The sequence below is a fragment of the Chaetura pelagica genome, unplaced genomic scaffold (assembly GCF_000747805.2).
Source record: "Chaetura pelagica isolate M959 unplaced genomic scaffold, ChaPel_1.0 scaffold419, whole genome shotgun sequence".
NCBI classification, from domain to species: Eukaryota; Metazoa; Chordata; class Aves; order Apodiformes; family Apodidae; genus Chaetura; species Chaetura pelagica.
In genome coordinates this window covers 5,841-22,015 of record NW_009954498.1, presented here as the reverse complement: position 1 = coordinate 22,015, position 16,175 = coordinate 5,841, and positions in this window count along the sequence as shown.

Sequence of the window (16,175 nt, the reverse complement as noted above, 5' to 3'; positions counted from 1 at the left end):
CGCAGCGCCGCTCCCTCCCAGCAGCCCCCGCGCACCCGGCAAGGCCAGCTCAGCCCTCCAAGGCGCCAGCAGACAAGATGGCGGGAGCCGCACACTCCGCCTTCCGGCGCCAACGCCCCGCCGACATCTTGGCTACGGGCAGCCTGCGCGCCGCTCTGAGGGAGGGACGCGGCGTCACCCCACAGAGCAGGGCGAGGCGGCGCCGGGGAGGCCATTTTGAGTAAGGGCACCAGGTGCAGGGAGGGACAACCGCTTTCTGCCAGGTCTTTACTAAGACTATAGAGAGAAAGAGAGGGAATATATCTGGTACAAGTAACCACATACTTGCATATAACAATTAGCAGAATAGTTAACAGCCACTTATTATCCATCCTACACATATTCGCCCAAACTTGTACTTCTTAAGAGTAACGCAGATGGAACCTGCTGCATTGCTATTACACACTTCAGTGTTCCCTCTGTTTGTCGTCACCCAAACCATCTGATTCCATGATAATCTATATTTAAGCTGGTAGACCGTAGTTAATGAACAAGCAATGGCAGAGGAGATGGGGCAATTTAAAAGATACTATGTTTTCTGTAAAAAAAAAAAAGATAGAAACAAGGTGAAGGACATACTTAAATATTTATGTCATCAGTGACAACTTGCTAGCCTCAGAAAACTCTTGCTAATCAACAAATTTGCCACTGAGAAATTTGACATCATTGATTGCTGTGAACTGGAAATTGATCAATGGTAAATTCACCAAAGTGATTTTGTTGCTGTTGTTGTTGACTCTTACAGCTTAATTGGACAGAGAAATGCACTGAATCAGGCAGGTAAAAGAAATGAGGTCACCAAGTTATCCACAGAGAAGACTGTGTGGGGCCACTACATTTAGAACAAACTAAGTTTAATATTAAACAAGGTCTTTCTTCCAGTAACAAAAGCAGCAATTTTGGTCCCGTGTAACAGGATTTGGGACTAGAAAGTGAGTATATGATCACTTCCCAGATTTTCACCCCATAATAGCAGGATGTTTATACACCTGAAACTTCAAAAGGGGTTATTAAACCTGCCACCTGCCACCCTAAGACTTCTGGAGGGCAAACTTTGACCTGCTTAGAAGGGATTGACAAAGTCACTTGGGAGGCTGAAAGAAAGGATGAAGAGATAAACAGGAGGAGTCTGCAGATCGACGCATGTCCCAGTGCTCTGGAGCAGCCACTGGAGTCTTGCCAGGTGAGGGAAGGATTCTTGTCCCCAAAGTACTGGGGGCTGGGGACATGTGGCCACTCCAGGAAGCCACTTCCAGTCATCTCTTTCACTCCTAGAATAGTCTAACTAGCACTGAAGTCTGGGGATAAATTGAAATTTGCATGAGGTAGATTCCTTCCATTTCGTTATTGTAACTCCACGTGAAATTATGAGTATTTTACAGTAATTAAATCTGTGTCCTTCCTATTGATAGTACAGTTATTCATATATCGCATAAAAGACTAAAAGACAGCCATTGCTGTCCTCAAAATCAAACTGACCCACACTGAATTTAATTAATAAAATTACTTGCACTTTTAATTGTCTTTGCAATTACATTAAATTCAGTTAAATTTAATTAAATGGTTAACTGACTCTTTTCCTTAATTTTTTAATTATTTTTTTTTCCCCATAATAACTGTTTTAGTCTGAAAAATATGAAAGGGATATTTTGATATGACTCTGGAATTGCATAAAGGCAGATATTAATGGTTTCACATGACCTTGATACCAGTATTTTATTTGCATTGGCAATATATGGCATTTTTTTCTTCAAATAATATTTTATCCAAGACCTTGTACTAACAATGACTATTATGATTGTTACTGTATTTTTCTGTCTACAGCCTGAATTTCCAGTGCTTCACTGATAAAACTTTAGCTCAGGTGAGTTGCAGTGCAGAATAACTACTTTGATTTTTATCAGTTTGAGATGTAATAATTCTTGCTTTCAGAAGAATTAAAAAAAAACCAACAAAACAGCAAACACAAACAATTCAGAAAATAATTTGAAAGAACTATCACTGTAAGGAGTTGGACTGGATGATCCTTACGGGTCCCTTCCAATGAGGTATTCCATGATTCTATGAGTCTGCCTAGCTCGTGGGACAGAGATAATGATAAAACTGGTGATCCTGTGAAGTTTGGCCCCTCATTGGACGATGCCCACATTTGGGAGCAAACTATGCAAGTTCAGCTAAAGGTCACAGGAAAAACGTCCCTCTAACAACCACGAGGGGGCACCAGAGACCATCAAATCCCTCTTGGATAAGTTTTTACCCATCTATTGTGCACGGGTAGTGACAAAAGTAACGGTTGTAACCTTCTGTGAGAAATCTATCTTCTTCCTGAGAACTATAAGAAGTTGTATATAAGCTAACCCTTGTGACTGGGATTCGGGCATGACTTTGGAAGCTATTCCGCATGCACCCCGTGCTGCAATAAAGAGCACCTGCTCTAAAAGGAGTCTCGAGAGTTTTCTTCAGCCAGGTTTTACAATAACAAGCTGCGGGGAAAGCAGAAGCCTCTAAGCACCGCAGCAACAAGGAAGAAGGACGCAGGAAAAAGGGGCTGTACTTCTTGTCCTCCTGGCTTTGATAGTGTATGGCAGGAAGTGGGAGGGAATATTTACCCTCTCTGTTCCTGCCCCTCCTTAGTCCGTCAGGGTCCTAAAGACCCTCTCTCTAGTTCCTCCTATCGGTACCAACATATTAGCCAGGCCTACTCAAGCGATAACATTCCAGCCCTTATTCCAAACCATTTCCTGCCGTACGCATTCACCAGGTTACAACTGTTTTTACAGAATAGTTTGTTGAGTCCAGGCTCTGGATCCTCATCCCTCACGGCAGTTTATCAGGGCAGAGGAGATGAAACAGAGTTCATGGGGTTCATTCCCTCCTGCTGCGAGTTCTTCCTGAGGTTCCTAGAATGTAACTTCCTCAGCGTTGTACAAAATTGGCTGTGCTGTAAGAGTCCTCCATCCCTGCTACTGGTGGTACTGCTGTGATGAAGGGCCAGGAGATGAGCCTTTCCTGGAATGGTCAAACTGGGGGAAGTATCTACGGTCAAGTAAAACCATAGGAATGCACAAGATTGGAGTTAGTTAAGCAGATACTCATTGCATGATTGTATGGGTGCCTTGTTGCTGTCTCGGGGATGTATGCTGAAAGGTACCTTTGTGGGGCCTCTAAAATGCAAAGTTGTATTTTGATGGGACCATTTTTGCCATCAGCAACCCCCAGCACCATGCAGTATGCTGTATCTCTGAATTGCAGATAGTGTGTTGGGGTTGCAGATAGTCAAACTAGCTCTAAGACACAAATGCCAACTTGCTTTAGAGGAAGTTCTCTCACTGAACCACAGGCCTGCAGATCTGTAGGGATTGTATGTAGTCACCTTCCTGAGCTTCTACCCATTTTTGAAGCAGGCTATGACTTGAAAATGACTTTGTCTTTATTCGTGGCTTGTTCTAGCTCCTTATGATAGGCTGTGAAAAGTGTCTTTTCACATCCAGAAATCTGAGGCCTGTTGTTGGGCACCAGACACCTGAAAGATGCCAAGATCCACCAGTTTGCAAGTATGATAGGAATAATATCCATCTCTATTACTGCTGAGGTACTGAGTCTTAAGGCAACAATTAGTGAGCTTTGGCATGGGTGGTACATGCCAAAAGGCCACAGCAGGTATGTTCCAGGTGCTTTGGGACAAATGGTGCACACAGAAGTAAATATAACATAAAGTTTACCTATTGTGGAGTGTCCTTGTTACCATTTTAACCAAACTCCTGAAATGCAAAGATGACATTTAGGAAGAACACACTGCTTGATTTGATTGTGTGCAGAATCAGTTGCTCAGGGAACATTTCCCAGATTGAGTGCCATTGCACTCATTCTCTGAGTATTAAACATAGAATCATTTCCACAGCACACAAAGCCTCACCTTGGATGCTTTAGATATTAATTTCCAAAATGTCCCAGAGGTTCTTCACCTGATGTGGAGGCTGCTTGGCAGCCTGTTCCTTCATTCTGGAGCCCATGACTTCGTGGAGGGTATTCACAAGCTTGGTGACCACAGTCTTGGTGTTCCCTAGAGGGCAGGCAGGGCATAATGCTTGGCTGTTGGGGTTTTCCGGAGATGAAACAAGCACTGTTGAGTGAGAGACAAGCTTCTTAACAACCTTAAAATTTTTACTTTTGGTTCTTGGATGGCTTTTCTGGCTAATATTAGCAAACACAAATAGCCTGATGATCCAGAAGCAGGCAACAGTGGCTGGCCATTCACTGAACAGAACAACCAACCGCTGAGTATCTTAATTTCTCCAAATCAGAGGCTTTGTATCTGTTACAGACTTAGCAAAGTGAATCACACACATTATGGAAATGATTTTACTACCCACTTCTACATTACAAATTTAAAAAATGCCACATTGCTGTTTGGTTGAGTTGGTATTTTCTGTTCAGCAGAAATGCTGTGCAGTATCCATTTAATATTCTGTAGTGGAAGAACCTTTGTTTTCTCTATGCTGTTAATCTAGCAGCAGTCACCAATATTTTAAAAGTACCTACAAACCATTCTGGTAAGCAGGAAAAGGATTATGATGCCTATTTTAAAATGGGGGTCAATTTGAATTTAAATGCTGTTAAATACAGTGGTCACTATTAAGTTTCAGAAGAGAAAGAGTTGTCTTGATTCCACTAAATCTCAGAGAGAACATCTACTCTTTCTAAAGTAGTCCCAATTTATGTTCAAATGCTAGCTTTGAAAGAGAAATTAAACTAGCTGTAAAATTACATTCTATGTTTATGGTGATTTACTTTATTCAACTTATCTTTAAAGGTCCTCTTAGATTTGCTATAGCTAAACATGCTCTTTTGAGATGCATAAGCAAAATGTATTAAACCTTGGATTAAAAGTGCTGGCGTAGTTCGCAATTTATTTAGCTCTAATTAAAGCAAGGCTAGAAATAGCCTTTTCTTATATATATTGAGATTATATTTTTTTCCATCCCTTGGCTATCACTGAGGTAGCAAGCTACTATTACAAATTAACTATCAGCTGCTCCTGTAGCACATTGGACAGTGCTGATATAGAAATAGATTGTTCACACATCCTGAAATGCTCAGAGTCTGACATATCTGCAATACAGACAGGGAGCCTCAGCAGGTTGGGCTCGACTGTCTACTTCTGCCCCTCTGCCCCCAGATCCTGCCTTGCACAAAATCCTTTCTTGTACCTATGCTATGATCCCCAGGCTCTGCAGGATTCAGCCTCAAAAGTTTCTGACAGGAAAATAAGAATCCTGTGAGGACAAACCAAACTGATCCTCAGAAATACAAGTTGCCACCATTTTTTCCTAAAGGATGGTGATTTGCTTTAGAAAAGGGCTCTCTGACAGACTCTCATGACATTTACTGTACTGTCCTTCAAAGACAGAAGCCAACCAGGGCACTTTTAGATCATCTCCTGGAGGTGGGTCCTGAGATGCCCCAGTGAGAGCTCAGCGCTGGAGCCCCAGCAATGTCCTCATCATGTGCTGCACACCTCCACAGCAGCCAGGCAAGCCCCTGCCAAATACACCCAGGATTTGCATTTTGCAGGGAGGACAACAAGCTCAGGACTTCCTGGTGTTTGATGAGCTACTGCACTGTCCATTCAGAGGCATTCCCTCTGAATACTTCTTAACTGAGAAGTGGAAATGAGCTGAAGCAGGAGATACCTGACAGATATTCTGTGACGTCCAGCAGAACCTGGCTGCTGAGATAAGGTGCTCAGCTGGAAAACAGTTGCAGCAGAGATGTGGTATGTGAAAGAGAATCATTTATTGCTGCTCACACTTCTGAGGTTATAAGAAAAAAAAAAAAGGGGGGGGGGGGGGGGGGAGGGAAGGATAGGAAAGGACAGGGGTAACTGCTCTTTGTAACATAAAGGCAATTTCTGCCAGTTTCTGAGACCTTTTCCTGTTCTTTCCTTCCAGCTTACTTGGGGTTTTAAATTAAAAAAGAAAAGCTATAATTTCCCACTTGATAATCCAAAGTTGACTGCTGTACAAGGAGCTGTGTTAAATATTTCACATCCAGACCTCGAAATTTAAATCCCATGTAAGCAGTGAAAAGGTTTTGCATGCCAGAGTTTTGCAGAAAATACCTCCACCAAGGAAAAGGGTGAGAAGGCTTAAAAGTCCCTATATTCATTCACATTTTAAGGATAAACTGCTGTTAAATCTTTAAGATATCTGTTGAGATCTATGGACAAGACTCCAAATTACTCTCATAAGAGAGAATCACTGCTCATTGCCAATACCATCTGCTTCTCTGCGCACTCATTTTCACAGTGTTCCCCTCTTTGCTACGTTAACATCTACAGCAGAAATTTCCCTTCCCCTCTTGCAGAGGGCTGGTTCCTCTGGGAGCTACATGGGCAGGTGGCCTGACTTCACACCCTGGTGTGAGGCAGTGGCTGTCTGAAGGGCATTTCTTTCATGGCATAGGTCAGATAAGGACAGATGTCAGATGAGAGCAAGATCTGTGTCTTGGTCCTGTTGCAGTTGGGCTTGCTTTGTTGATTCGCCCCCATCTACCAGGTGGCTCCCTTGAGTGGGATTAGGGTCCCAGGTCACAGCTAATAAAAGTGTCTGGCCTTCAGCTTGGGACATTGAAGCCAATGTCAGGATTAAGCTAAATAAAATATTCAGGCATTATTTGGAAGCAAATTAGTTTGTAGGTAGAATTTTGGTCTCAGGGATTGTGGGGGTGTGTGTGGTTTTGGGTTTGTTGGTTGTTTTTTTTACATTGAGCGATCAGGCAATTTTATACCAGCTTGCATTTTTGCGTGAATCATTAAAGGTGACAAATGAGGAACTCTCATCTAAAACTCAGAATCTGAGGCATGTCAACACAGAATTTTGGAGCAATAGCTCTTGGGTATGAAACTCAGTGGAGCAATGGGACAAGAAGTTGTGCTCAGTCACTCAGAATTAGTGAGAGGGGAATGACAGAAAGCTGCTAACAAAACCCAGAAGGGATACATTTGCTACATCCTCTCTTAGCAGGATTCTGCAGCTTTTCCCCAACCTTCTCCCAGGCAACACAAAAAATGGGTAAGAGCCAAGAATAGTACAGATCTCAAACCCTTCTCATCACGTAATGATCAGGAAAAACCCCTTGGCAAAGCAGCTGACACGGAGAAAGTTTCTATTCCCCCTTTAAGAATTATGTCATGGTCCGATCCTGGCAATACATTGCCTCCTCAATAACGATTTTTTCAGGAATATTCACCCTATGCTGCATTTTCACAGCTGCTGCATTTTCACAGGTACCATGAATATGTGTGGCAAAGAAATTTACAGCCAACCTTGGCTGTGTAGTTATGTGCTATAGTAATCTTGCCCCATGCAGAACAACATTGGGAAGAAGCCACCATTTGCAGCTGGATTTATACCTATTTGTTCTCAAGAAATTAACTTGGAAAATAATAAATTCCCTTTTAAAAAGAAGATGAAGAAAGGTGGAAAATAAACAGGACCAGCTAATGCCCATAATGTAGAACATTCTAGTAAGCTGTTCTGCAGAAGCCCTAGTGGGCCAGCTCTGTGTCCCTTCACACCAGAAGCAAAGCAATTCATTTGGGAAGCGAAATTGGGCCCAAGCTACCTCCAAAAATCCCTTTGTCCCTGAATCCTAGCAAAGTTGTACTCCAGGATTTATTGTTCAGCTCCTTCTCTGCTAAAACAGAAAAGGAGCACAGAGCCAAAGGCTCCTGGTGTTGGAAAATAACTCAGAAATCTAGAATGATGTGGTCATTTTGTGTAAGATGCACTCTGTATATATATGCAAGTTAAAATCAAAGTCAGAGAGACACACGATTAGTACCACAGCACCTGCAATAACTAGGCCTTGAAAAAGGCAATTAATCAAGAGACTTAGAGGGTGTCTCACATAAATCACCAACTTGGCACAAAAGACTTGAGGTCTATATGGATAATTGGACCTAAGGAATGCAGGAGGTGATAAAGAAGAACCAAAATCATGAATATTGACAGCTAAACCAGTCTTAGGCTGTTGGAGCCATAGAACTTGCAATATTGTGTCCTTTAGGTGAACTTAGCTCATTATAATGTCATTATAATACTAACAAGCACACCAAAAGGTCAACAAGAGAAGACCCTTCTCCTGAACATGCATATTATCATAGAACGCCAGGTTGGAAGGGACCTCAAGGATTATCTGGTCCAATCTTTTTATGTACTACTACAGTTTATATGAGATGGCCCAGTGCCCTGTCAAGCTGATACTTAAAACCATCCAATGTGGGGGAATCTACCACTTCTCTTGGGAGACTATGCCAATGTTTAACAGTCCTCATGGTGAAAAACTCACCTTTTGTGTCCAATCGGAATCTCCCTAGGATCAACCTGTGCTTATTACCCCTTGACTTTTCCATGTGACTCCTTGTAAATAGGGAATCTCCATCTTCTTTGTAGCCACCCTTTAAGTGCTGGAACATGGTAACAAAGTCTCCCCTAAGCCTTCTCTTAGGGTTGAACAAACCCAGTTTTCCAAGCCTCTTCTCATATGGCAGGTCCTCCAGTGCTCTGATCATCCTTGTGGCCCTTCTCTAGATCCTCTCCAGCCTGTCTACATCCTTTTTTTATAGCAGGGACCAAAACTGAATAAATTAGTCCAGGTGTGGTCTGACAAGTGCCGAGTAGAGTGGGGATAATGACTTTATCTCTGCTGGTGATGCCCTTGTTGATTATAACTATATGAAAAGCACTAACCAATCACTATAAAGCTAGACTTGGAAAGTTACTAACTCTATAGTTTTGTGTATAATTATGTCCTGGAATATCTTTTTTGGTGTGCTTGATTTGTGGGAAAGCACCAAGCACCCAGGTGCGTGCAAACCTGCAATAAATAACAATGTCTCCTTCCTAAACCTAGTATTTTTGTTTGCATTTCTGGAACTATCTTAAAACACTGTCCCAGTAACACTGGGACTTTCGGGAAATAGTGGTACACATTCAAGCCTTTCTAGGAACTGGTGCATAAGGTCTGCACCACCACAGCTTCTGGTTACCCAGCTCACCAGTTACAGTCAGCAGTAGACAGCATAAAGACACAAGTGACCTGCAAACCTGACATTAACCAAACACTTTCTGTGGAACCTCCTTTTCTGAAGTAGATTTTGATCAGTAGAAAAAAAAACCATTATCCTAATGAACACTTCTTTTGATGGCATTCCTTTCCAAAACCAAACTCCTTGCTTGCCTATGTAAAGAAACACCAGCTGTCATCTCACATTTCAACAGAAGTCAGAGCTGGAGTCAACAGCAGATGAAGAGCCCCAGGGACCAGAAAATTCTGGTCACAGCTGCAGTGATGACAGTGGTAACACAAGTATTGCTAGTGTGCTTCTGGAAGAAGATCATGACGGAAATTCTGGCCTGGATTGATTTCACCAAAAACACTTTGCTGAAGGTTTCAGTGTGCAGACGTAAACAGCTCCAGCAAGCTACACAGAGAAGCATCTCCCTCCATGATCGAACTGTGTGCAAAAAGAAAAGCAGGCATGTCAACACTTCTCCACTAGATCCTTGCAGCTGGATCCTCCAGGGGATGCAGCTGCCTAAAATAAAGTGCCTAAGCATAATCTAAGAGTCACAGAGAACACTTGCCTACACAGTTGGGTCTGGTTTTCAAACATGTCCCCTGGCTACCACCCACCCTACCAGCCCCTTCTTCACTTACAAAGTCACCCAGTTGTCTATTCTTGGACTCATTGTTATGAATCATTAATAACAACTGTAAGACTTGGGTGAAGGAAAAAAACTAGTATAATCCCATTTAACTTCACTCCCATCCTTTTATTTCTGCTTTTCTGACTCCCTTATTTTTAAGTTACTGCCTCCAAATTAAGGCAAATTGAAACCTGTGGCAGATGAGGAGAAGCAGGGAAGTAACATCAGGATAGGATCTCCATGTGCATTTAAGAAATACATGCTACCCACATGCATACAATCAGTTTCTTGAAGTAGATCACAAGGGAATAATTCCAAACACACTTCTAGAAAGTAGCTGCTAAAATCTGCTTTGGGGAACTGCAAAGACACCAACATAACATTACACATGAAGCAACATGCTACTGTATTGCCAGGCCATAGCATGCAAATGTAGCAATAAGAGATGGATGGGCTGGAGGTGCGGTCTGCAGGGCAGGTGGTCCCAGCTGAAACAAGCCTGAGGATCCCTGAGAGCTTCAGCATGACCCTGGTAGGCAGCAGAAGACATGCTGCACAACTGCAGTGGGCCATATGGCTCCGTACACATGGAAGATCAGGACTGGACCCTCTCCCTACAGCAGGTACATATTTTGCATCAACAGGCACACTTGCAGCCTCATGCCCAAGCACCCAGAAAAGAGGATGATAATGAGGTTCCTTGCCCTTCTGGAAGAAGGGAGCTACACATGAAGACTTCCAGGCTTACTATGGAACAAGCATTTCATCCTTTATTGATCTCCAGTATGATTTTTCATAAAACAGTATCTTATTAAATTCAAGGGCTTGATCTTTGAATTCAAAAAGACATTTTAACTTTAGCTTTACATGGCTAAACTACTACCTAAAACTGCAGGATTTGTAACTGAATTCAAAGCTTTCCATATTGGGGTCCACAAGGGGCAAATGCATCTGCTCAGGAGATCCACCTCTGCCAGAGTTTGGACCAAAGCCCAGCAGGAGCAAAGAGCCTTGACCACCCTTCCCACCCTACGTTTCAAGGAGAAAGCACATTCTTTGCTTTAGTGGATGTAAACTTAGCAGAATGCACATCTTAGAAATCCAATTCAATAAAAAACAAAACACATGCAGTTTCTCAGGAGAAAGAGGGAAAAACAGTCATGACAGATGCTAGTCACTTCCCTCATGCTCTTCTGGCAGGACCTTAAAATAATCCCTATGATGTTCACTCTCCTGAATTAATCATCATACATATGATTCAGGTGTTAAACAACATCCATTCAACTGCACATCATGACATGCTACAACCAGATTGGAATAGAAAGAATAAATAAGCAAGGACTTAATATTGCAATAGCTGGGTATTTCCAAACCACAACAGCTACAACAGATCCCTTGGCTCTGAGATGGAGAAGCCGCAGTTGAGGAGAGTCAGTCTTACCTAGGTGAGCCATTCACAGCTGCAGCATAAATCCCCAAGTGCTTTGAGTTCAGGTTGTCAATGATTGCTGTCACCAGAGAGACCATCACTGGCTGTAAGGCACCTCTGAGCATAGGTATCATCAAAGCAAACACCTCCAGCACCCGCTGGTTCACATTCTTGTGGAAGTCTTGAAGTGTCAGGACAAAAATATCAAACACCTGTTAAGCAAACAACTAACATGAAAGCTGGATTAAAGTGTATTTGTTTCAAGAAGTGATGTAGAAATAAATACCCAGCAAAGTAAAAGATGGATTTAATCCTTTCTGTCAGGACAGCGCTTGTCAGCACAATTCCACTGTTTGCCTGCGGGCTACTCCTTGTAGTGGCTGCTTTCAACCCCATGCTGGTTGAAAAGATCATTAAGACATTTGAATGGGGACTGGCTAGTTCATATGGTGTTTCTCTTTATCTATAAAGAATTAAATTAATCTCATTTTAATAATGCAAAATAGGATCTTTGGTACTGAGGTATGAAAACAGGTATTTAGGATGTCCATTTTCCATAAAGTTTTCTCAAGTAAAATATCATATCGCAGAATATCACAGAATGGTTTGAGTTGGAAGGGACCTTAAAGACCACATAATTCCAACCCCCCTGCATAGGCAGGGATGCCTCGCACTAGATCAGGTTGCTCAGATCCCCATCCAACCTGTCCTTGAACACTTCCAGGGATGGGGATTCCAAGTACCAAGGGTAGTTTTGATTTTGCCAGAACTTTGGCTGGATGAGATCCAAGTTTTGTTTTATCCATCTCAGAAGCTGCATCTGAAGGAGTGCAGGGCTCTGATGAACTCTTCAGGATCCAGACCATTTGTCTGGCTAACAGGCAGACTTCTCAAGTTTAATGTGCTGTGCAGTTGTCATTAGAGCAGGTTCAGTCCCTTGGAAGACACATTATCAGGCCCCATTTTCTGGAAAAGGTGAAAAATGCAGCTGCTGGGAGGAGAAGAAAGAGAAGATCTGTCTCTAGCCATTTTTTCTTTTTCTTGTACAAAATAATTGCCAAGCTTTCAGTGGCTGGATTTCCTTTCTTTCTACCTAACTGGTAGTAGGAATCAGTAGAAAATACAGCAACAGTAAATTTTACTGTCATCATCTCATGAACAGCACCAATAGGCCCCTGCTAGAGACATATATCTGGACTGAAATTACATTCCCTGAAGCTTGGAGTTAAATTCAATTTTTGGGGTAAGAAGGGACCAGACTGTTCCAAATGACTAGTAAGTAGTGCCAAGACAAACTGAGTTAACTTTACTGGTACAGTCATGGGAAGGGAGCTAATGGGAAAGGAGCAATAGAGATGCCCTACAGACTTGGACAATATTAGTGGAAATGAACTGGGGGCTGCTTTTGCAGTGATCCAGGAGGAGCTTCAGCCCCTTCATTCCCGGGCTGTCAGGAGGCCATTAAGCTCCAGGAGCTGTTCAGTCGCTTCCACAGTGCAAACTGAGATGTGAGGGACTTTCTGAGGGGGCAAGGTAAGTACATCAGGGCCAGGCTTCAAGCTGTAAAATAAAAACAAGGTAAGATCTTTTGGTGATAATGTCTTCAGATAATTGTGATTAAGACATCTTGAGGAGACTTCCTAAGCATGTGTGTCACCGTTTGGCTTGGGTCTGACAACAACGCTCTTGATCCCCTCCCCCTCCCACTCAGGTAGGGAAGGAGAGAAAAAGAGAAAGACTTGACTGGATTGAAAACTAAACTACACAGCTTTAATTAAACTAATGATAAAAGGAAAATATATACAATTATATACAAATATGTTCAGGTATGAGCAAAAGCCTCTCGCCTCCCCCCACCCCCAGCAACTCCCACAGCACTCCCCTCAGATAGGACAGTGCGGAGAAATACCGGAGCTGCTGCTGGAGAAAGTGGAGAGTGATGAGGGTCAGGAGAGCTCGAGCCTGGGGGTCAGTGGGACAGAGTCCTCCCTGGACGCCAGCCATGGATGGAAGAGAAGGGAAGAAGAAACAGGAAAGAAGTTGTCTTCTTTGATCTCTGACCTTCCTCTGAGCTTAAAGAGATATATGGAATGGAATATCTCCGGCCAATTTTGCTGTCTGTCTAACTCAGCCTCCTATGGGGGGGGGATCATAGATCTCCCCATAGTGTCTGAGCTGGCAGAGCGAAGGTGCAACCTTGAAGCCTCAGGAGTTAGAAAAACATTCCACTGTCATATCAGCTCTAGCTAGAGCACACTGTTGCTAGTTAATAGAAAGCTTACTGAAGAAAAAGAAATCAGTAAAAGGAAAATTTGCTTTATCCTGGCTCTCCCATGGGTTGAGAGTCAGTTCACAGTCCAGTCCTCCCCTGCTTCCCCACGGGGTCTCTCCCATGGGAGAGAGCTCTCCACGAACCTCTCTAACATGATTCTTCCCCACGCGGTCAGGAGCAAGCTGCTCCAGCCTGGGCTTCCCACAGAGTCAAAGGCTGCTTCAGGAACAGTCACCTCCCCTGACACGGGGTCCTTCATGGCTGCAGATCCAAGTCCACGGGATTCAGGTCCATATTTGCCCCTCCAGGTGCCTTCAGGGGATGGTCTGCCATCCTCCTCCTTGAGTGCAGAGGGACAGCCCGCCTCCCCATGGGTTGAAGAGGAACTTGTGCTCAGGCATTTCCTTCCCCTTCCTCACCAGCTTTGGGATCTCCAGCACTGTTCTCACCTCTCCAGCTCAGCTCTTCTTTGCTCTCTGCTCTCAGGCCTTATATCAGTTCTTTCATATGTCAATTGAAGAGGCTTATGTATTTTCTCTCTAATGGCTCTGGCCTTTGCCACCCGAGCCAGGGGAGCTTTTAGCAGCTTCTTACAGGAGCCACCCCTGGAGCCCTGCCCTGCTACTGAAACCAGCAGAGAGCCTTGTCAGGCTTGTTCTGGGCAATTTTGAAAATCAGAGTAGCATCTCTAGAAAAGAGCTTTCAAAGTATCATTCCTAGCTCCCTTTTTCTGAACTTATGCAATGGGATGAGAGGCCAGAAGCTGTTCAGCAACTCAAGATGCAATAACATGATTGTGCAAAGTCACTAATTTCCATGCAGACACAACCATTGCTGCAATAGTAGGAAAGCTGGCTGGAGAGCCAGACAGCACCACAGGCAGAGGGCCAAAATGGTGAGTAGATAATAGATCATGGTACTGAGCACACCCTGCCAGACTGCACCACAGCTCAGCCCTGCAGTTACAGCTGCCTCTGGCATCAGTGTTGTATTTTGGACTATCAGTATGGGTAAAAGCTAGAGCTTAAGACTTCACCACTATTTTATTTTGCTAAACTTTCCAATGGATCTGTAAACACCAGCTGCTCTAGTATCATCAAGCTGGAGTGGATCCAGTGCAGGTTTTCTCTCAATCCTCAGGAGAGGCTTTGGATCCAAGAGCCTACCAGTTTGTCCTCCTTGTGTGAGGAAAGAGCTGGTGCAGGAGCTTCAGCTTGGGTGGCTTACCTGAGTTGTGCGGGAAACTGCCACCTGGCTTGATGACTTGCTGAGCAGTGAGGGCCTGTTGACCTGCTTCCTCAAGGCAGTACCAGCATTTTCTCTACATGCACTGGTTATGCTGGGAAACATGGAAACTGTCCCATTGACAGGCAGTGGGTCAATACATGCAGAGACTGAAAAAGACCTCCTGAGTGTAGAGTGCTGGACCACTGTATGGGCTTGAAAAGGGCTAGAAATCTTGGTGGAGCTGGGTAACATCCCTTTGTTGACCCAAACAACTCCAAGCATAACAGTTGCACACTAGCATGGGACAATAATCACAGAATGCAGTGATGCTTTCCCTCAGAAATGAGGAAAACTCAGTACTGCTTTTCTTTTGCTTTTCTGTTTCAGAGGCTGGATAGTGAAGTTACATTTTGGGGGCTGCTCATCAATATTTCACAAAATAATAGCAAGAAAAAGCAGATAACCTTGTGTGATGCCTTTGGGCTGAGTGCAATCAGAGCCCTTCAGCTGCAATTCAGTCAGTGACACTTCTTGCTCGTGTGGGTAAAACGTAAGCTGTGGCAAAGTGCTCCAGCACGGCTCCGCAATGTGGGCTCCTCAGCAGGGAATGGTGTGAGCAGGATCATGTCCTGTCACATGAGCAAGATCTTTTGCAGTTTTAATAGAAGTAGTCTAATTTTGTTTCTTCCAAGTTGTGCCTGAGTTGAAAAGCATTCTTTTGGACTCATCCATTTAGGCTACTCTCAATTTGAGAGCCTGAAGCCCCAGTGTACTTTGCAAGATAGAATTATACAGTCTTTAGAATTATCCAGACTTTATAGAAGAAGGTGATAATCTCTAATTTACTTAGTGTGGGATGTGGGCAAGACACCTCATGCCTCTGTATTTTTCTTTGGAAAGCATAGATAAATCCTATTTGAACTTCCACTCTGATACAAGGATGACAACCTTACAGTCTGATGTCATGGATGTCTGCAACACTGTGCAAATAGCAAGCAAGTGAACAAAAAGGTCCATATCTATAGCAACCACTTACTTTCTGTGCCTGCATCCTCAGGGTCAACACAGTGTCTAGGGAGCAGCAAGTGCTTTTCTTTCTTTCTGTGCTAAAGCTCCATCAAATTAATTTGCTTCTGGAGTATTTTAATCTGAACTGACATGGACAAGGTAACATGGATCTAGTTGCAAGGAAAATACATCATGGTGTATGAAGAGGGACACACAAACAATACACAATTTAGGGTTGTGAATGGTGCTGGGAAAACAAACATATGTGCTTATTCATATTTATCTTCACAAAAGAGGTAGGAGAAATTGAATAAAATCTGACACAAGTTTAAAACAAAGGGGGAAAAAAAAAAAGAAAAGGCATTTTCTCATACAGAGTGTAGAGTTCATACGCAGAGGATGGTGTGGAGGCCAAAAACATGAATGAGTTCCAAATGGTTTTGAAACTTCTTCATGAAATGAGACTCCATCAAACTGACAGAAGCAG